Source organism: Calypte anna, chromosome 5A (genome assembly GCF_003957555.1).
Source record: "Calypte anna isolate BGI_N300 chromosome 5A, bCalAnn1_v1.p, whole genome shotgun sequence".
NCBI lineage: Eukaryota > Metazoa > Chordata > Aves > Apodiformes > Trochilidae > Calypte > Calypte anna.
The window spans coordinates 57,661-79,147 of record NC_044251.1 but is presented as its reverse complement, the minus strand read 5'-3'; the positions used below and the strand labels follow the sequence as shown (position 1 = coordinate 79,147).

Below are 21,487 nucleotides of genomic sequence, written 5' to 3'. Positions count from 1 at the left end.
ATTTGTATATGAGCTTTTTCCCTGCTGCAGCCCAAAGAGAAATGCACAGCAGGCTCAAAGATATTCCTGTGGGGACCAAACAAGCTGCAACTCCAACAGTGCCCTTAGAGGTAAGGAACAAGGAAGAAACAAATTTATCAAGGTGTGCAAAGAAGAGCTGCAAGGTTCCCAAGGGGGGAAAGCAGTGGTATTCAGTATTCTTCACTCTTCATTGCAGAATGGAAAATGTGAAGTCAGTTGTGGACTAACCCCAAATGGTTTACCATTCCTCAGCCCAGTGTGATGAACAGGGAAATTCTTAAGCATAACAAGGACCACAGCATGCTGCTGGGGCTCAGAATACCTTGTTTGTCATCTTACTCCATCCCTAATTATCCAGCCCATGAAAATTAACAAGAGGCCTAGAGCTTCTTTAAGAACACTTATGCAAACGTGAGAAGCACCAGAAAGAAAACACCACCTCAGATTCCAGCCCTTGGCCCTCAACAATTTTCCATGCAGTAACCCCTTGAGAACCACGAGACATTTTGAAAACTTTTTGCACAGAGGATGAACTCACTGGGTACAAGTCAGCCAAATGAGGGGTTCCTGGATCCCTCAAGGAAAATCAGAGCAAGCATATTTTCACTGCACACTTTAAAAGTTCATTGCTGCATCACTGTCAGTCACAGTTCAGATTTACACCTCCTACAGTCTAAACTGTCATCCTTTTGCATTGTATATTAAAGCTCTAAGAACTATCCCACCAGCCACACAGGTCTTCTTAATAAATCTGTGCATTGCAGCAGTAAATTCCACCTTCCCCCAAAGACATGTGAATGGGCCCCCAAAAGAGAACACTTCGAGACAGACAGCTTCAGACACCAAACCTCAGGGAACAAACCAAGCAAGATACTCCCAGGCACCAACACACAGTAACATTGTACTACATCATAGCCTTTTAGCCATACAATGTTTTGTGTCCAACTTAACTTGCTTTCCTATCCTCTGACACATCAAACAGGACACCAAAGAGCAGAGCTTACTCTAGGACCCGGTTTCATTCTTGCAAATACCAATACTTTCTGAAAAATGAAACTGTAAGAAAGCCTCAGTCTTGTGAAGATCCTTTCCCATTTCCAAGCACTATGGTGGTCATGCCAGGTCTGACAGTCAGAGATTTGAATTTTATGACTAAAATGCAGAGTCCTATTTTTATTTCCTCGTTGGAAGCCCTAGGTACCATTAGCTTCCCAAGTTTTAAGAAGTTTTCTTGGAAATCACAGAATTTCACTGGAAACTTTTTTCTGGTTTAACTGGGGGGAGGAAGATAAGAGATGGAAATGCAACTCTCCTTCCAAATAGGGAAGGAGTTATGGGCAGGTTGTGAACTCCCAGGCACCAGTAGGAAGGAAAAGCAGAGCTGTGGAGGAGCAGAGAGGAGAGTAAGACAGGTTAATGTATGGGGGGGGAAAAAAGAACCTAAGAATGTGCTTTAAGGGATTGGTGAGGTTTTTGTGTTGGTTTTTTTGTTGTTGTGGGTTTTGTTTGTTTTGTTTTGTTTTTAAAGCATACTTGCATCAATGCCATCTATGGGAGAAAGTAGAGGCTGGGGGATTGTGCAGAACACATCTCATACACAATCTTTACCAGTTTTTGGCTTTTCTTGTGTTTGTTTTTTTGGTTGATTGGTTAGGCTTTTTTTTTTTTTTATTGGTTGGTCAGCTGGGAATTTTGGGGGGCTGTTTTTTAGTTGGTTGGTTATGGTTGGGTTTTTTGTTTGTTTTGTTGTTTGTTTTTTTAAATACGTTTGTGTGGTTTCAATATTTAAAGCATTCCCTTTGGAAGCAATTGTTTCAGCATTTTCCCCCTGCCACACTGCATCAGCAAGGCCAGGTTTCATACTTGCAGCTTTAATCAGTAAAGCAGCACATTTACACAGGACCATATGCACAAAATGTTCCAGAACGCTTTCCAAAAATAATGAGTCTTAAAAAAGAAAACTCACAGTAAACTGAAATGGCTTCAGGGAAGCAGAATAAAAAAAAAAACAGACGTGCGAAGGCAGAACCTCTTAAAACCACATACAAGCCTGAAATGCTGCTTTCAGTAAGAACAGGGTTCTAGAAGCAGCACTGGATTGGTGAAGTCTCTTGAATACCATCCAGGATACTTTTCTCACTTATGCAGCTGTGTTCATCTGTTTCAGGAATGCACAGGAAGGCCCATGTACAGTAAAAGCTTATTTTATAACCCTCACTTCTAGAACATGACTCTCCCCATCCTTACCAATTGTTGTTCTTTCATTTCAACTGATGTGGCTAAAACCACCTGCCTGCTACACACACAGCTGCAACACTATCAGGCAGCACAGCCATTTGAAGGGGACATCCATTTGGGAAAACTTTTTAGTATCAAAGCCCTCTATATATCAACTTAATTGAATCAGTCTGACATTAAAATAAGGAACTATACTAGAAGATGGAGGTGCTCCTAAGTTTATTCCTAAATGCACAGCTATATGACACAACTCAAGTTTAGAAGCTGCCACCCCAGATAGGAAAACACCTTCCTCTGTGGGATTATGGCAATTGCTGTGTAGTGCTTATTATTTGTATGACAGTTTCTGTACAAGGATGCCTTCAATAGACAGGCTGTAATATCAGAACCTTCTAGGATAACAAATTCTTAATGTTTGGATGCTTGCCAGCAAAAAGGTCTTTTCACAGACACACACACACACAAACTCTGAGATAAAGAGCGCCCCATAAGTCCTGTGAAAACTTCACCTTACAACAGCCCGGTATCGTGGACAAAACTGACAAAATTTAAAAGCCGAGTTTCAAACTCTGGTTCTGGTTCTGAGACAGCATTCAGGAATCTGACACAGCAAAAAACTATTACAATAAATCTCAACAAGGAGAGGGGAAAAAGTAGGCCTTCAAAAAGTCTCAGCACCATGGCTTGGATTCGTATCTATTATCTCACTATTTCCCCTTTACTTCTCCTTCTTTAGTAGCAGCAAAGTCATTTAATGTTTCCTATTGCTTTTCCTATTTAGGATGCATTCTGCTAATGCCACAGAAGAATATTTATTGCCACGAACCCTCGCTGTGGCAGACACTGATAGCCATGGCATCGAGCACATTTCACCCCATATTGCCCAGCCACATCGCTCTTGCCAGTGGACAGATGAAAAAGGAGAATTCAAGTTTTGCATCACCATTCCAAGCTAATAAAGCTGTGGGGTGATTAGTACATTGTCTACACCCAGAACTGCTCTCCCATGGGACTATGGTCAAGGGCAGTGGCAGAAGGTGGCCCAGGCAGGCACACCAGAATCCACCCCAATACTTGACCTAAGGCTTTCAGGCTCTAGACAAGGCACCATCAATTAATCTCAAAAATCAATACTCAAGAGCTGAGAGAAAAGAAGGTGGGAAATAGGAGTCCTCAGAGAGAGCACAGGAAGCAGCCTTTTCCCTCTAACTGGCTTCTCTCAAAAGGCTGCACTTAATTTGATTTTTCTAACAAGGGATCAGTTGTAATTATATACTCAGCCCCCTGCAGAACCAACTCTACAAGTGTCATAGAGATCACCATTCCCCAGCTCCCCGAGTAGTGGCAAGCAATGTGTCTTGAGGCAGCCCAGGAGCACTGCCCAGTAGTTAGTGTTCACCACCTTGTTTATCTAGCTGCAGCAGCTCCTCCAGCCTTCACTGACCCATAGCCTAGCTCAGCCCCTTTGCAGAGCTACCTACGGTTAAGGACTTCTCCCTCAACCATTTGAGCACTTACAGGCTTGCAGGGCTATTTAAGCTGAAGGATGACTTCTTGCTCCTGAAGCTGCTGCTCCCACACCCACGTTGCAGTTAACCATTCCCTCCACAATGCTGATGCAACTCTCAGGAACTTGGGGAATCTGGGCCCTGGCACTGGTGCAGCTCTGAGGCCAGTGGAAGCAGCAGCTGCGGACAGGTAAGGAGCTCCCACCTCAGCTTTGCTGCCAAAGCCTATAGCATGTGGAACTTAAGCAAGCAGCCAGTACAACATGCTGGGCTAAGTTACTGAATAGGCTTCTTGCTCCTAAAACCAGCTCTATTTTCAATCTGCATTAAATCACAGAAAGAAAGAAATCACAGCAAATTAGGGTTTGGGGGGGACCATGAAAGAATATCTAGTCCAACCCCTCTGCCAGAGCAGGGTCACATAAAGTGTGTCAGGAATCCTTTACTATGTTTAAAGATGCTCTAGATCTAAACCTTCCCCCTACATCAGGGCTCCAAGCATTCTGGTTTCCATGCAAATTAAAAGCCAGAAAGCTGTGTGAGAGTTCTCCACAACAGCCAAAGGCAACATCAGCTTGTTGAGTTACAGGAAGTCAAATGAAATCAAAGCCAAAAGAGGGGGGAAAAAGTTGCACAAAGCAAGATAGCAAGAGTCAGCAGTTAGCTCTGGAAGGAAATCATAGCTTCATGCAACAGTAAGAAAGACTACAAAGTGCTGCTGCATGCAAGCAAGAATCATGCATGTGCCAGTGCTAGGTCAGAAGGAGATACACCCAGGAGTTACAAGATAAATGGTATTTAACCTTCTGCTTCACACCTTGACTTTTTCCCTAGACCACCTTCAACAGCAAAAGCACAGCTTGGTTTTGCCAAGATCGCCTCAAAGCTCCAGGGAAAACCCTCCCAAAGATGAGATTCCCTCCCAAAACTCTCATGTGGGAAGACAACTCCTGGATAAAGCCACAGTCAGTGCCTCTTCACCATTGGGACCAGAAGCTAGAGGTAAAGCATCCTATGAGTGACCTGGGGGCAGCTGCCTCCCTGAAAGCAATTGCTGTCCCTCCACCAAACACACTGCTCCCAGGTGCTGTCTCTGGCCATAGTCCTCCAACCCCCGGATGGGTCGGCTAACAGGCAAGCTTCCACAAAGCACAACGAAGAAGAGGGAAAAGAGTATAGACTTTTCTCTGGATTTCTGCATTTTGTTACTTCTCCAGCATGCTTATATTAAATGTCAACAGGATGGGCACTTGACCATGAAGAATACCACACACACTGCCCCAGATAACTCTTCCCTCCACAGAACTAAGTCATCGAAGGTCCTTTCCCCTTACCCGTAATTAGGGCACATTTAACTCTTCACTCTCTGCAGGGTAGGAAACAACTCTGCCAAACTACAAGCAGCTAAGAGTGCATCCATTTGTGAAACAGGTCATTCTGCTTTGCCTGAGGTTTGGACAAGTCTCCAAGCGCACAGTGCAAGTACACGCAAGCCATCAAACTATTTGTCAAGAAATTCCCAGTGACCTCCACTCAGCCTCATGGGAAAAGTGCAGCAACTCCAGCTTCAACTGCCTTTAAAGGACAATTGATTCCCCCTCGCCTGACATTTTACAACTAACTATGAAGGTCCTGTCATAGCCAGTAATCCCCAAGCAATTTCCTGTCTCTGGAGACAAGGTTTCTTCAGGGTGAATTGATTAAATAAAGGTTATTAGAATTGCTACAAAGCAAGCTAGATATCCCATTCAAGTTTTTACCTGTCATGTAGTGCTCCGAGCAGCAGCAGAAAGAGATCAGCTACAAGAGCTTACAGGACAGCAAAATTAATATGCAACCCACCAAAAACTGCAATATTAAGATTTAAAATTACTTTCAACAGCAGAGGATTTTCATGTTCATTTAATCTATTTTCAAGTGAGCTTCTCAAAGGGAATTCACCCAGTCCCTTTATTACTGTACTCCTAAGATTAAATTTGGCTTCTCCATTTTGTCAATCTGACATGCAGTTCAGTATTTCAAGAGTCAGCAGTCATCCTCACTATAGCTGCTCTCCTTTCACCTTTACAGTCTAAAACTTTGCTAAAAGACGTGATAAACAACGTGCTAAATCCATTCGCTAAAAAACAAAGCAAGATACGTGTTAGTTCCTACAAATGCTAAAGGGGCGGGGTGGGGGGGAAGGGGGGTGGCGAAAAGAGGAGCAATTACCTTGCATCTGTAACAGAAACTTGCTCAACAATTCTCTTGCATCTCTTAAACAAGCAGTAGAAAGTAACAGTAAAGCACTGAAGGAACAGCTTAAAAGAAACGAAGCAAGGCAGCCTTTACAAATAAGAAAACCTGTAGCTTGCAGAAAGGTCTAAACATAAACACATTGGCAACTGTCTCATATGCACACATTAACTGAGTTTCTCATTCTTCTCCACAGGAAAAAAAAAACCATTATGCAGAGTTTCCAGAAACAGTCCTTGCATAGGAATTGAGTTTATTGAATTATTTTTAAGCTAATATCTTAATTTAAGATAATTTCTCTTAACTAAATGTACATCTGGCATTAAAAAATGCCAGATGTCATCTGCAGCTCTACCTCCGATGGTCAAGGAAAGATTATATTGCAAGTGTCATATACTACAGCACTATCCAGAGGAGATGGTGGTCTGTCATTTGCAATTGCTTGGGCTTCCTTCAGGGTTTAAAAGGCCACTTCCAAGCTTCATTTTGTGGAAAGGCCAACCTCTGCCTGATTTTATATGCATTCTAGTTCACCTTAAACTGCTTTTCTGGGTGAGTTGAGCATGACACTTAACAGATGTAAGCAACAGTTGGCTCTGGACAACAGACTATCGTCTTTGTCTCCCTTTGCACTTGAGGATCTACTCTGCTCATGAAACAGTCACTGCTTCACATGCAGAGGGAAGTGGGGGGAGGACAAAGAGAAGCCTGCATTGTGGAAAATAAATAGCTCCATTAAGGCTCCACAGGATACTATAAGGCACATTTTGAGGAAACCACCCTCCTTACAACATACTGCAGAGCACAATAGCCATCAGCAGCCCTTTCTCCAACAGTCACATCCTGTTCCCTGGCCTCTGGCAACAGCTCCATAGTTTCCACCTCCGTCTCCAGCCCCTTCCCCCCCCCTCTTCCTCCCCCAGTCTCACTCCTCACATGCACTTGAGTCTAGCTGCCGGGAATCACTGCAAGAGCTGCTTCACACCACCCCTGCAGATGGAAAGAAATCCCAGTGATCCTTTTGAAAGGTATGATCACCTGCTGCTGAGGACAGAGCCCAGTAACTTTCTTCTGAGACACCAAGGTTAAGTTTCATTTTCTCTGCCAAGAATGGCCATGGTTTATTTAGGAACACTAAACTATTCCTTGCAAACACGGCAGGTACTTCCACCTGCAAGGAAAACAGCGAAGCAGATGCAGTGTCAGCAGTTAAAAGTTGTTCAACCTGAAATTTCTGCTTGCTTTCTTTTCTGAGGAAATAAACTTGACCACTGGACTTCCTAGCTGCAGGGAAGACTCCTGATCAGATGAATGAAGAAATGCAGAAAGAGGAAAGACCCAATCTTGTGAGGGCCATGGCATTTCAGAGCTGGATGCCCCTCAGCACATTCCTGAGATGAGGCTATAGGACTCACCTATGAACCAATAATCAACAGATTATGATAAGCAGAGGGATCCCAGTTCAGTTCTAAGAGTGTTCACCCAGGCCTACACTGAAAACACAGAAGGTTGGAGACCTATGCTAGTAACGTGAAAGACACTGCAACAAAAGAAAGATGTTCAACATATAATGAGAAGTTCAGATTACACAGAAGACTAAAAAACACTGAGGAGATTGGAACAGGGGACATGCTTGTTAATGCCTTAATATCACGAATACTGAGAGGGTCCAGTTCATCCTGAGTTGGAATTATTTTTTAGATATTATGAAGATCAACCCAAGCTCTGCAAACACCTTCATTTTAAGTGGCAAAAAGGAGTCCTCTGCTTCTTTAGACAAGAAATACATAAATCCCCATTTCCAAGATGGGTATTTTTTTCCCTGCACTATTATTTGCCAGAAAAATGTATAAGGGGAGAAAGAGTACCAGGGGAATGAACTGGTCTTGAAGAACTTTGTATAGGTGACTTGCATAAGAAATAGTTCATCAACAGTCAAATCAGAGCTCTAGAAAATTTCTGGAAGGATTCTGGCTTGCTGCCAGCTGGGTAATACAACTATGTTGACTTGAGAAATGCCAGGCCTACCTCCAGGCTCATTCTCCTCAGCTTCAAGTAGCCAATAGACTTTAGGCAAGCCTGTTGCTTCACTAATATCAAGCTGGAGAAGACTTTAAAGTCTTTAAATAGCATAAATGTGGGCAATAAAGGTTGCAGGTACCACAGATCCATCTGGTCTTTTTTTCTTCTGTTAGAATACTGAGGCACAGTTTCTGAAACAAACGACTGCCATGTGCTTCCTTACAGCAGGCTCTGCTGTGTCTTCCACTGAAAACACTTCCTCTAAGACACACAGGAAGTGTGAGTTTGGAATCAGATTTTACTTATGGGATCTTTTCCTGCTGTGCAATAAAAAGCCCACTGATCTCATGTAGATGTTTCCTTCCTTTTTCCTTAGGACAGGTTTGTGACTAGGCACAAAAAGCCCTTCAAAATCTCTTCTTGCCCCATTAGCAGGGCAAAGGAAAGCAGAAACTGGAGCCTAGGAATCAGACCACACTGTATAAACACAGAAGAAGGAAGTCCACTGCTATGAAGATATCATGGGCTACCACCACATGGAGAGAAACCACCTATCTGAATCACAACTGGTTCCCTGTGATATTACTCTTACAGTAGGTTCTTGCTATATAACACCCAGAGAAATCCGCAGTGATTTGGTTTACTGCAAACACGCAATAAAATCTGCACCATGCCTGTTCTTTATGCTTTCTTTCTTCATTACAGTCAATTCAGAAGACTGAAAAGGAAATTAAAGGGTCACTCAGATACATAAGCTATTTCTGTCTCAGAACATGCCAATAACTTGGTTTAGAAGCAAGAATCAAAGAGCAAGACTGCTTGGAAACCAGCTTCCCTCAAATTCTTATAAGTAAATATTTAACTTTCTTTTTATTTTTGTAGCTACAGTCACTGACATGAGCCTGATAGTTATTAATTTATAAAAATAGATTTATGAAAGGGGAAAAGACTCAGAGTTGCCTTGCCAATGGTTCTCCCTCCCCATTTCTCAGCTCTTTCCCTTTTTCCTTAGCCTCACCTCTGCCTTCATTTCTCTTTCATTCCTTCCTAAGATGACTACCACACCTCCTTACCCCCTCTGCACACACTCCAGTTCACGCTTCACAGGCAAGAGCAAGACTTCCCTCTCCCAAGGTTCCTTGTACCATTTCCTCAGCTGAACTCGTTAACAATATCTCCAGGACTTCCCAGGACTGAAATTACCCCTGGGCATATAGGAATGAGTTTGTAAGGTTTTGAGGGCAGTTACTTTGTGCATTTTGCAAAGGTCCTGTGCAGCTGCAGGATTAGCAATCTAGTGAGACTTGTACTGGCAACCACCCCCTCAGCCAGGGCTGAGCTGTGCTCTCATTTTTTGGAGCTCAGTGCAGAGATCAGCTGCTCACTAGCAATGGAGGCTACATTTCTTCCTGCAAGGGGTTATCATCAGACTACAGATACCTGCATCAGGCTCCCCTAAGCAGCGACAACTGGGAACACTGGAATCTCCTGCTCTAGGGAACAAAGAGCAAACTGGCTCCTTTCCCATGCCAGATGTACTTTAAAAAGTATGCATACTTTGCAGTGGAGGTGTTTTGGTTTTTCAGGATGAATGGGAGTGGGGGGTGTTTTTTTTATTATTTTTAACTGTTTTCTGGTTTACTCATGCCTCCTTAAGAGACAGAACCTATGCACAAGCCTACCCCCCTCCTTGGCTGGGATCAAGAGTTGCCAAACACATTTTTTTTTAAAGCTTGATACCAAGCTAAGGCATGCCTGCAGCACAGACAATGGGGTGCTGCAATGGCTGTAGGGAGCAAAGTACTGAGAGCAGGGAGACAGAGAACACAGGTTCACTATGTAACATCTCCACTCATCTTGAATGCTCTTCTTGTTCAAAAGAGTTTCAGCTTTTGGGGTTTTTTGCCCTTTCTTTGTTTGAAGGGTCTTGATGTCTTAGCATTCATCTGACCTTTCCTTGCATTTCAGTGCAGTGCAGATGTTCCTCTCCTGATTAAAGACAAAGATGAAACTGCTGCCTCTCTGCATGCTTGTACCTGGCACTAGTGGGATTCTCAGAAGACGTGCTCCTGAACATGGCTGTTGGTGGGTTTCACTGCTGTAGTTTTGTCTTCTACTGAGAAAAGCATTATAATTTTAGAGCAATCACAATTGATTAACTCAACTATTAATCTCAATGTCCTCAAACACAGCCTTCCTCCCTCAAACAGTCCACTAGGTTTCAGTCTCCTAGTCAATCAGATTCTTAAAACAACATCACCCACTGACTGACTCAGCCTGGGATCACACCAAGTTTTGACCCCAGCTGCAAGTTACAGTATTTTGCACTTAAAGCTGCCTATGATAAGCAGCACTGTACCATCATCATAGGTGACTTACAGCCCAAACAGAAAACAGCCAGCCTGAGAGCACCCAGACAGAAATCTTCTGGCAGTTTCCAAGGACAGATGGGAAAAGTTCTGCACAGCATCTCTCTTTAGTGCATGGTTTGAGGTGAGCCCTGAGACATTTCCCTCCCCACCTCTGCTTCCTTCAACAGAAAGAATCCCTCCTCTAGAGGCTGGTGCTTTTCCCAAAGGGGAATGGACCCATGCCACTATATGCCTACCCTCCCTTACTAAACTGGAACAGAAGCTCATGTGTACACAGGAGGACAAACAACTATGCTAGCAAGAACACAGAAAAAAATGCTCCCATTCACTCACTGAAACAATGCTGCTCTGAGATAGAAAGTGATGCAGGTTTGCAAAGAAATTGCCCTCACTAGCAAAACCAAAAGAAACTACTACAAAGAAAGTGGGATGGAACATTCTGTTTTATGTTGAAGAGCGGAGTGCAGAGGCCAGAAGTAACAGCAAAACAGAAGAAAATGTTCAGCTGAGCATACTGACCCAGAACACAGGGTTCAGTTAATACCTAGACACATGCATGCACGAAATCCACAGTCCAAGCAACATTTTATGCAGCCCCGACCTTATCTGTAAAAACATGTTTAGAAATTCAGGGCAATAACCTGACACACTGGAGGTGAATGCTATCCTTTGCAGAGAGGTTAGAAAGAAAACCAAGAGAATCTGTGTAACAAAGCAAAACACAGCAAAAAGGGAACATCTGTTACTTTTACCAGGAATACCATATGGTTCATAGCTGAGGTAGAGAGAATGAGTTCATTCATATTTAAAAGCAAAAGTAATAGGTCACTCCATCCAACAGGAGAGAAAATGCCTGTTTCCCTTCCACTGTTCCAGCCTCATCACTCCCAGTCTAGATTTGGCTTTCTGAAGAGATGGTGCTGCCAACATTCTGGCCCAGACAAGCTCACAGAACTGTTCATGATGGGATGACAACACTCCTGTAGGAGTTTTGCTTAGCCCTAACATGAGCCTGGTTTATCCACAGCCCAGTCAGAGCAGCAACACTGAAAAACCGGTTTTGTCACTAGCAGACTACAGTATTGCTCTGGAGCTGTGAGACACCTGGCAGCAGCAAGCACGGTTAGCACAGTAAATCATGACTGCTATCCAGAAGCCAACTTGTGCCTGAAAGCACTGCCTAGAATTGCAACTAACACAGTTGATTCAGATCAAAGAGCACCAAAAATCACATCTTTCTTCAACAAAGGTGAGGCTAGATAGATGGCAACAATGTTTTCCAGTATCTTGCAGAACACAGGAATACCAGCCGAGGAAGCCTCTACTTCGGTGCTATCTTCCACATGAAGGTCTGCTATGCAGCAAAGTCACAATTCAGAACACAGAAGTCAAGAGGGACAAACTCAATGTATCTTCATTATCTCTTAAAAAAATAGATCAATACGGTCTTTTGCTATCTGAGAACCTGTTTCTGGGCATGACTTACTTGGAAAAGTCTTGTGCAAGGAGATAAGATCCCTGATACCATCAAAGTCCCTCAACAGCTGTCAAGATACAGCACACAAGTTAATTCACCTATTTTAAGAGCCCCTCAGTCCCAACAAGGTCTTGCCATATTTGCTGATTCTACATTCTTCCCAAACCTGAATCCTCACTTGCTCTCTGAAATTCAAGTATTCACTTTGTCAATAGAGTTTTTGTTGTGAGAGATGGATGGCAAAAAGGATTTTGCAACAAGTGCTGAGCAGCCTAAGCCACAAAGAGAATGCAGTATAAAAGCCTGTCCTGACAATCAAGTGCCAGGACTAAATAAAACACAAAATGACAGTACAGATCAACTACTTTCAGCATTGCTTCCCAGATGCATCTAGGTCACACGTTCCAGTCTCCCTTTAAACCACTCCACTCTAAGCCCAGGTAGGTTGTTGCCCTGACCCACACATCTCACTTCACATTCACTCTCTGCCTGTGGACAGGGATGCAGGCAAGTAATCCAGAGATGAACATTGCTACATAAGGAGCAATCCACATGGGTTTCCAGCAGAGCTAAGGAAGACACAAGTGCAGTCTCCCAGGTACATGGTATACAGCTCTTGTGGGGATTTCAAGTCCACTGCTGAGGGTGCCAGGCTTTTTCTGCCTCCTCACAAGCAGTAAGGCAAAAAGCAATGCAGTGCAGAAGAGGCACAGACAGCAACTTGTCTGGTTAACAGCCTCACAGCCAGGAAGTGCTAGAGGGACAAAGAGACACAATATCTGAATTTTAGCTATTACTTAGAGAGATGGCTAGAAGCCTTATCTTAGGACAAGCAACCTCATCTTTACATTTATAAAAGCCAGCTTTTGATTACAAGTTTGTAGAATGAAGTGTTATTTTCTTCCATGCTTTGACCTCCTTACTTCATTTACTGATGTTCCTACTAGGAAAAGATAGTTTGCATCAGAGAGCAGCAGAAATGGTGCAATTGTGTAGGGCAGCAACCTCCTGTGCCAGCTGCAAGCTGGATGCAGGCTTCTGGCTTTAAAGCCTTCCATAACTCAGATTTCTGCACTTGGGCTATGTTATTCTTATACAGGGTTTTCCACTCCAAATCACCAAATCAATCTCTAGAGAGATTTTTAGCCTACATTCGTTTCATGCAAAAAGAAAGACCGAATGACTGCCAGCAAAAGCATCACAGAATTAAATGCATTTTCAGACACAGAGGACAATCAAGTCTTGAAAATCACAAAGGTTGTTGCACAGCTTTGAGAAAGTCAAAGGCCACTGGGATAAATTAAATATGGACTTCCGTAACAAACATTTATAGGCTCTTTCTTGGTGTAGTACCACTAACTCTGGTTCTGGGTAACAGTGATCAAACCACAGCAACCTTGGTACTGTTTTCAGAAAAGGCAGATTTTGTGGAGACAAAGTCTACTTTTTTAGCTGTGTAGACCTCGGGACAGCCTATCCATTTTAGGTTCACCTGAATACAGAGCTGGATGTGGTCTCCATTTCACATTCTGGAGCATGAGGCAGTGGAAGCCTGAGAAGAAAAGGCCAGAGCAGAGCAGTAGTTACGTGGGTGACTCCAACACAAGCACACAGGACTGCAGGAAGTTGGTAGTGGCCAAAAAGACTGCACATGGTACCTGTCCTCCACCATGGGTAATGAGCCTTAGGGAGAAAGGCTAGTATTTCACACAGAAGACAGAAAATAAGTCTTTCATATCATGTTTTCCCAAGACTGCCCTCACAGTTCTGCAGTCCTAACATTAAACTTCATTAGCAAGGATTACTTCCAGCTTATAAGCATTTAAGCTTTGCCTCAAAATCACTTTGATCTTCATATTTGTCTTCTATCTGGTAATTAAAGGATTTTTTTTCTGACAATTAGAAGAAGCTTTGGGTATTAGAGATGCCCCCAAGCTGCTCTGCCATGGTCTGAACTTTAGACTCATCATGGCTTGGTTGCTCACTCAGGGAAGAGAAATAAAACAGGAGCATAGCAAGCCTTCCACCCTGGAAGAGGCATACATATTTTGTGGGATTTCAAAATTATCATACGTATGTCAATGTGTGCATTATGGATATGGAGAGAAAAAGTAATGTATCATCCTCCAAGCCTTTTCATAATCCTTCATGAAGAGATAGAGAGATTTTTCAAAGGCAGGATTTCCCAATGGACCAAGTTCCTTTATGCTCATTAGGCATTCTGAAACCTCAGAGCAACAGGACTGTATTTTTTGTTTGTTTGTTTTCTGAACACAAATATTTCATCTCTTCCATCCAAAGAACCCTGGCAAGAAAGTGCTTCTGTTTGATGCAAAAGGACATAAGGTCTAGCCCAAGTGCTACTGCAGGAGGAGATGATGAAAGTCACCTTCCCCCAGAACAAAGACAAGCTTACCCTCAAAATATTTGGTATTTGAAGGGGAAAAAAAAAAAAAAAAAAAAGGACAAAAGGAAAAAGTATCTTGGGCTTTTGTTCTACAGAGATTCATATAAGTATTACTCTGTGGTAAAGCTATCACTGCATGTCTGCATTCTAGATAAACCAAAGGGTTTATTTAATGCCCACTATAACAAAACATGTACTTCCACAGCCTGCAACTCCACCAAATGCAGAGCAAAGTGCTCTAGAAACCACCACTGGCTCACCAGCCCCTGTCTGCTTCTTTCTACCTTAATGTTTTCCACCTGAGAAGATAATTTCCACATTCAGACTTCTTTCTTTTCCAGGTCAGATAGCAGCCCTGCAGATCACATTTGGCAATTCACCTGAGCCCAAATGACTAAGCTAAATAGAGCCTTCTGTGTCTGGTGACAGTAATGCTAACACCACCCCATCCCATGCAGTACATAAACTCAGCTGCCCATTCCCCACACACATACCAGGTCACCACCTCTTCATGTGCTGGCTGGCACAAACCTACACCGGCAGCTGGAAGCTTGTCAACCTTATTGCCATGCACTGGGAAAACCACAGCATGGTGAAGTTGCACCCACAGTGCAAGCTGTACAGCAGTCATGCATTATGCCCTATTACACTGGAAATGGTCATGATGTGTGGATTTACTTCCAAATAATTTTTACTCAACGAGTTTTTGCTTCTGTATTTTAGCTCTTCTTACTCCAGAAGACAGAGAAGCTCATATTGTGTTACCCAGGGTTACCTATAAAATGCAGTGAAATTATCCAAGTGCAAGTCTCACTCAAGTAATGCCTTCTCCTTGGAAACATCAAGGAAAAAGAATAGGTTTTAAGCTTTTAATGTCAACACAAATTAAACCAGATTGAATTTACTTAAAACTTCTTTTACTAATCATAGCCTAAAGGCAAAAACCTGTGTCCAAATAGTAGCAGCCATACTACCAGGACATATCACTGACAGCAGCGGTGTTTGAATACATTGTGTTTGTAAGGATGGAAATGTTTTATCTCTTCTAAGGCATGTATGTCCTGGAACACATGATTTCATTGGAGAGTGAAGGAGAGTGGGAAGGGAGGGTAGAAATGTTGTCACATCCAGGCAGGGAAATCTGTTGTTTTTACTTTATACAAGACAAGAACTCAAGGCCAGAAATATTCCTTCCCCCCATGTTAAACAAATACAACAACTTCTCTTGAGAGGACACCTACCTCTTATCACCTCTTCCAGGATCCATATCCTCCAAAGACAGAAATAATAACAAAGAGCCTCAAAGCCCAGACAAAAATGTGGATTTGAACAAAGGAGCCTCTGAAATCCTCTTCTGAGCCTCCTGTTGCTCTCTGGCTAGTAGCAATGATTTTGCTTCGCATTTCTCTTGAGGGAAAGGTGCCATGAGGGACACTCAGCTACTGCATAGAGCCCAAGTCGCTGTGTAAGACATCCAGCCCCACCATTTGTATCCAGATCTACACAGCCCAAGTGCCTGCTCCAAGAAAGAGGTTGGGTCTGTAGTAGCCCCAGAAATCCAGCCTTTACCACTCTGACTCTTGGCAACCCAAGCTATTCCTTCTCACCAGGAAGTGACATCCCATCTTCCAAGAACTAGTTCCTGGACACCAAGAGACAGAATGTACTCAGATCAATCACCTTAATAGGAGTAGCTTCATATAGAATAGTCTAGTTCAGTTTTAATCATTTAGATTTTTCTGTAATTTCATTTTTCCTGCCTTCCTCTACCCCATGCTACTGGCCTTTGTGATTTTTTTGTCCAACCTGAGGGCACTGCCTTGCACACTGTACACACACACATCTTGATTACAGACAGATACCAAGCTAAGGAAACTGACTGACTCTCAAAAAAAATTAACGTACGCATGTGCATGCAAGAATTCACATCATTAAAACAAGCTCATTGCCCCATTTCCTGCAGCTGATAAAAGTTTTGATGGGCAGGAAGCATGCAGAGAAGCCCAGACAACAACTACACAACACTCACTGCACTATACAAAGCTTGCATTAACACTGCCTTTGCTAATCACCTATCTTAACCTCCCCTGGTTTTTTCTTAGAGGCTTATAGAGCCTCAGGCTCTAGAGCTGTCAGTCTCTGTTCTCAGACACTGTAAGTCAAATACCTTTCTCAGCATCCAGTCCTTGGTTAACAGGCAGTGTCCACACACTCTCCAAGGGATTCCACATACTGTGTTTGCAATGCTCCTATTTCCTTCCCTTCTCCAAAAAGGGAAGGGCAACTCATCAGTAGTCTCTCAAACATCAAGTACAGAGGGTATAACATCAATCAATCTCTCAGTGCAAGGCATGTATTACTGAATTCATGGGCTTATTTCAGTAAAACTAATGAGTCAGGACAGCTTCAAAAAAGCTTGCTTAAGATATCTTATTTGCTCCTCCTTAACATTATCTACATTTTAAAAATTCACTTCAACTTGAAAAACAGGCTGCATTCTACCCTTACAGCAGAAGATCATGCATATTTTTGACTCTATAGCCAAAAAGAAGACAATGAAGGCCTCAAAGCAAGAAAGGCTAAAATAATCCCTGAGTCCTAAAGGGGAAAAAAAAAAAGTAGACAGAATTTGCTGATTTTACATTTAATATTGACCTTCATGGCTTGAAAGACATAAAACCCCTCTGCACCATTCACCATATCTAACCTATCAAATTCACCACTTGATGGTATCAGACAAACTGGGCACCCAGCATGAGGCATGGAAAGAGAATAGAAGTCTTGCCTTGAACTTCGCTGATCAGTTAGACAGTGCTCAGCTAAATCTTCATAGAATATGAGATGTACATGTCTTTGTTATGACACAAAACTATATTGTCTACACTGAACAATAACTCTCAACAGCTCCAAATACTACTTTAAGTAGAGTGTGCAAAATTCCCCTATGTACTGGGAGCCTGTTAAACAGTTGGCATAAAAAAAGAAAAAAAATCAATGTATGCTTGAGACAGCAGGAAACAGTTATGTAGCAATTAAATACACAATGCAGGAGGACTATAAAATATCAGCTTGCCTTAGCTGATACGGTTGCTTGCCATCAAGTATGTCAGATTTAAAAAAAAAAAAACAACCAGACAACACAATCTTAACATATCTCAAATTCATCAAGGCTTGCCTAGACCAATGCTTGGAGAGGCTGCAGCACATGTACCATTCTGGAAAAAGCAGTATTTTTGACTCAAGTTCTTCTCTTTAGGCACCATGAACCAATGCACTAGGATGCCATTGGAGATAATGGAAAAGACCAGGCACAAGTACACAGATCATCCAAGGCAAAAGAGATGGACTTTAAAGGAGCAGCCATATTGCCAGAGGTCAGAAGCATATTCCTGCTGACTCTTAACATCCAGTCCTTCAAATACCTCCACTATTTCCAACTTGACTGTTCAGTGACTTTCAAAAGTCTCTTAAGTACAATACACATCTCCTATTTCCCTGTGCTCCCTCACACTTTATGCAAGGCTGACTGGGTTTAATAAAAACAAAACAAAAAACTTAAATAACACCCAAGTTGTTCTGAAGAATCTGTGTGTTTCCTGTGAATCACTTAAAACAAAAAAAAGAGACATTGACAGATTACAACCTATTCTGCAATAGGCCTATCTTCAGGTGACATAGCTCTCCAACACAAGCTGATTTTCAGATGAGTATTTCCTATTCATTAGTTCATCCCAGGCTTTCACTGCCATAAAACTGCTACTGTATTAACAGACAGAGGTCCCTGATCCACAGGTAAGTTACATATCATTAGCTCTGGTGCTATTTTGAAATAGCTGTCTTACAACACATTGCCTGAACTAGAGATGACTGTTCTCTTGAACCACAGAGCCCTACCTGATGGAAAGGCAGAAAGAAGAGAGGATTTCAGCAAGTAAGAGGGTGGAACAGCTAAAATGCAAATTGAACAGTCACAGTAGAAGACACTGCCAACATTCCAAGCATGTCTCCATCTGAAGGACCCATCCTTGTAAAGGAGAAGTACTTTAACCTACACATCTCACGTGAATCTCATGTGAATCCAGGCTGCCTCAATGAAACTTTGATTCAAGAAGCAAATGGGTCAGAACCTGATTCCCTACTACAGTCAGAGGGAAAACAGCATCCACAGGTAATGCTGCGTTCCAGTCTGTCACTCCAAGGATAGGTAAGTTAACTGACCACCAGCTAGTTTGACCCAGGCACTCCCCAAGATGCTAAGCCCTACCCATAAACACAACTGGATATTCAGATAACAGAGCCAGAGGGGAATTGCCCAGGGAGCACAAGGCTATGTGGTATAACCTTCTCCCCAGTGTCACAGCAAGTTGTCACATCAAAAGTCAAAAAGTCTTTTTGCAATGTGTTAGTTGATGGCTAAGCTATGCTAATAAACTCCAGCATAAACTGGGGGGAAGTGGGGAGGAGGTGGGAAGAAATAATCCTTGTAGCTGAAAGGAAACAACACACTGCCTCCAAGATATAGCAGCCATCTTCCTTCCTCTCTACCGAAGATTATACTAGACTCACAATGGTTAAGCTAGTCTTCAAGCTACCTTAAAATAAACACCATAAAAATTCACTAAAAATATGACCCACTCAACTAAAATCCAGACCTTCAGTTTATATGTAAAGGAACAGGCAGAGGAAGCTCCCTCTGGCCTTCTTTTAGTGACAAAGAAAGAAAATACTCAGTGAGAACAAATCGATTCTGAATATGCTGTAGCATTTCCTTTATTTCTATTGGAAAAGAAACACTAACCTGGACAAAAAAAAAAAAACAACCAAACAAAAAGTACAATATACACATAAGAGAAAACCAAACATGTATGAAGCAATCCAGGAGAACACTGGCCAACTCCAGAGCAGACACCACTGTTACATGCACTTGAGTTTAAGACTTTCCACATTACAAATGGTTCAAGCAGACAGGAGAAGAACATACAAGAAATTGAAGGTTAGAGAGCATTTAAGGTCTTATGGGAAGGTTTGAACAGGAGCTATTTTAAATGCTTCTGCCACCCTCCTGGTCTCACTTCACAAGACACAAATAATAGAGGACAGGAATCCTGTGTTCTGCAACTGCAGCTTCTCTGTGGTTTCTCTCTCTCTCCCTCTCACACACACACACTTCAGGATAATTGTTTCAAATCCTAAAAGATGAACAGGATGTTGAAAAGTGATAGAATATAAATAACTAAGTAAAGGGTACTTATTCTCAGGAAATGCCCTGCATATGTCAATCAAGAGTAAAGAAACAAAAGCCAACTACACACAACCACTCCAGTTTTTGTTTTCAGGTCATAAAACCAATCACAACACTAAAAAATGAGCATTTCCTGAGACTTAACAACTGTTGGGTTAATAACACTAGATAAATGGAAGCTATGCCTAGTCCATAATTTTACCTATGTAAAATGTGTTGTGTTGCTTCTATCGTGATGCCTCTTTAGGATACTGTCAACAGAATCAACCTTTAAAAAACAATTGCTCTTTGGAAGTGCTTGTAAGCCTCTTCTCACAGCTAATGCTTCCACAAGTGTTGCATCAGGAAGCCATGCTGGACAGCCTTTGTAACACACACTCCCCATCTCTGCAATCACTAACAAAACAAAAAGATAAGTTTGAGCTCTGGACCCCCCACACACTTTCTATCAGTCTCCTCAGATAGGCTCTATCAGAAGATGCCTTCCTCCCCCGTACCTTTTTGCACCCTTTTTTCAGCTCATCTAGATATTACATCTGCATCACCACACACAGTGCAGTTTGCAAACAGATCATATTTCTATACTGTCACTGCAGGCCTTTTCCAATTCTGCATCAGAAAAAAAAAAAAATCTCTCCACCAAAATTAAACACTGAGAGCATTGCACTGATATGCAGATGCTAGCTGTGCACTTTGCCAGTCTCTCTTCTGTCCCTCTGTGCCCCAATAAAGTGCCCCAAACCACTCTGCAAAGAGAAGAGCCCATAGCAAAAGACAGCAAAACTCCTTTGCAAATTCACTGGAAGCACAGCTCAGTTATACTCAGGACAGATTATCCACACCAAACAGCTACACTAGGAGACCTGCTTTTAGAAGCACAAGGATGAGCTTCTCATCAGCTTTGGACTGCCAAGGAAAGGCTAAAGAGGCTAACTCAGTACACTTCTCTCCCTTTCTTGATCTGCAAGACTTTTTTGAAGAGCTTTGTCTGATGAGATCATTTCTCATCGGACTTAACCAGTATCTTCACCACCACCCCCCTGCCATTTGTAAGAAGAGATGTGGTTTAAATGGACTATTTTGTCTTGTATTACCTGCAAAGTCATATTTCACTTTATACCTTCTCTCTCTACTGCTCTGCAGTTTGTCTTTATGCCAATGATCCACTTCTAGTCTAAATCAAAACAGTATTAAGTTGCATACACATTCATCCTAGCTCTTTTGACTAGTGATCAGACCTTAGTTTCTCTAAGGATATTTGGTATAAAAAGCATGTGAGATGAAATATTTGTTTGACAAATAATAAGAAAGAGACAAGCAAAAATACCTTCTAAGTTTCAATTACATGCCAGCTTTCGTTCTGTCAATTATGTCCCAACATGTAGCAAAAGATGCCACTACATTAAAGTCCAATGTGTCCTGCATCAACAAAAACTTTCCTTACTTAATGATACAAAAGATAAACACACCTACATATTCACTAAGATATCTATTTAATGAATTGTACAGGTATCACTTATAAGCGCCCCCCAAAATATCAAAAGATTTAAATAAGCAGTCCTAGTGAGATCCACTCAAAACTCTGCACTCCAGGTAACAGTTGCACAGAACAAGGACAACAGGCTGGCACAGTAAGAAGTGGTAGCAAAGGAGCTTAATGCCTTACTGCTGCTAGAGGGATCTGAAGGGAAGAAGGCGTGGTCAGAGGAATTATCCCTATTCTGATTAGCATCAGAACAAAGGCTCACATTAGTCCCTCAACACTAGAACTCCCCTAAAGTACTGGATAATAACCTTGTTGAAAGCATTAGAGGGATTTCCTCCCCAGCCCTTCAGTCTACTTCCCTTCTTCAAAGGGAAACAAAGGGTGACATCCAAAAACTAGCTTTTTTTAGTTCTCTGAAATACATATCCAAGTAGATTTTACCACTAAAACATGAAATACACAAGTAAGATCTTTCTGTG

At 42.2% G+C, this 21,487-nt stretch overlaps 1 protein-coding gene across 3 annotated transcripts in view; it reads right to left on the bottom strand.

Annotated features, from left to right (window-relative positions):
• SUSD6 (sushi domain containing 6) overlaps nucleotides 1-21,487 on the bottom strand; it is an 82,988-nt gene that overhangs the window by 53,776 nt on the left and 7,725 nt on the right. The window lies entirely within an intron of this gene.